Source organism: Berghia stephanieae, unplaced genomic scaffold (assembly GCF_034508935.2).
Source record: "Berghia stephanieae isolate SIO BIC M18660-M18661 unplaced genomic scaffold, UCSD_Bste_1.3 scaffold139, whole genome shotgun sequence".
NCBI lineage: Eukaryota > Metazoa > Mollusca > Gastropoda > Nudibranchia > Aeolidiidae > Berghia > Berghia stephanieae.
The window spans coordinates 25,001-26,943 of record NW_027622390.1 but is presented as its reverse complement, the minus strand read 5'-3'; positions in this window follow the sequence as shown (position 1 = coordinate 26,943).

The window sequence follows — 1,943 nt, the reverse complement described above, 5'->3', positions numbered from 1 at the left end:
CATTCTTCTCTACAAACCTTGTGATAGTCTTCTATTTTAAAATGTTCACAGGACAGTTAATGACAACTGTTTGGACAACTTGTTTGCACAAGAAAACACAATCTTTAGCTTTACAATAACATTCTTAATATATTGTGAGGTATAGATCTCAATACAATTCAGAATCATCGTACACGTTCCTTTCTCAGAATTATGAATGGAATGTATATAAATTGATATCGGATATATTAATTCCAAACGGACAATTATACATGAAGGTTTATAGTAATATTAATTTATTAATTGTAAATTGTAAATATTCCACATTGGGTAGCGAGTATAGCGAATCCTTTTGCTCTGGCAATTACACTGAGAATGACTCATCAATAAACCCAAACACGGACATAATTACTTACATTCTTACTGCAACCGCAGGTAATCTCTAGACACGCCCGTTGCTTTCTAACCTCTTCAACTCGGCCGTGTCCGGTACCATGCGAGAGCCACGTTTACGGATTTCTTTACTGTGGGGAGTCCACGTTCTAGTCCTTCCGATTTCTATGATCAACACTTTTAATTCAGAGCCCAATTGTTCCAATTTAGACAAACAGTTGTTTTAATTCGGACACCCGCTTATTACAATTTCGATACAAGGTAGTTGGAATTCAAATATGGCTTTTTTTTTCTATTTGCTCTGCTTCGTATTGCTGTTTAATTGTTTTCAATTTAAATTCTAAAAGAATTTTAAAACACTGATTTTTATGATGAGTTTAAATATGTACAAGTAATCAGATTAGTCCTTGTAAAATGATCTGGCCCGCCAGCGGGAATGTGTCGTCAAGTCCCAGGTTTGAGAGTTATTCCGAGATGAAGGTCATTTAAATCATTCGACATTTGAAGGACAAGTTATTTGGGACCAAATTTTTAAATACGTGAATTTCCTGGAGTACGGCAGTTAACTGGTCAAAACGAATTTAAAAAACTAAAGTTCATATTTTTATTCTAGTCATCTCGACTACTGCAAAGTATTATAACTTCCTTTTTATCTTCTTCTATTTTTCAGCTGGAAAAGAAAGCTGCGACACCGTGACACATCATTGAATTCCTGACAAGGGTTGTGACATGTTTGATTTGTGTTGTCCTGCTTAATAAACCTGATTTAAAATGTTCTGACGTTTGTTTTTCTTTTATGTTTTTGTGTTTGGATTTCTTTTTAACTATCATTTTTTGGGGGGGGGGGGGGGGGGGAGGGGAAGAGTAGGTGAGGGGATGAGGGAGGGTTGAGGGGGGACGGGTTAGTGTCAACATTTATGATGTCTCCTCTACATCATTTTCCAGGTGATACATTCGTGAATTACCATTACTTGTATGTTTGTATATATATATATATATATATATATATATATATATATATATATATATATATATATATATATATATATATATATATATAACTACAAAAAGTTCAGAATAGAGCAGCAAGGCTTGTCACTAGGTATTGATCGTAATGACTCATTGGTGTCAAGGCGAATGTTGAGAGCATTTCACTGGCTACACAGTTAAAGCTGTATTGAATACAAAATTGCTCTGCATTTGTTTTGATGCCATCATTCACGAAGCCCTGCCTACATTCAAGAACTTGTTGTCCCCTACAACCCCAGTCGAAATACTCAGGTTCCTCAAAATTGTATCACCTTCAATTTCAAATTCCAAAAACTAATCTTGAACATTTTGTGGCGACAGATCATTCAGTAAAGTTGAATACCGGTTTGATCAAAACACTCTGTTTTATATCCTTATTAGTCACATTACCCACAATTCATTCAAGCAGCGTTAATAAATTCAAAAATGTAAACTGAAAACCTTCTCTTTGGGATGTATTTAATTAGAATTAGTAGCAAGAATTATAGCAAAGTGCATACTGCTGTGTGATTGTGTGTGTTTGTGTGTATAGTATTATTTAT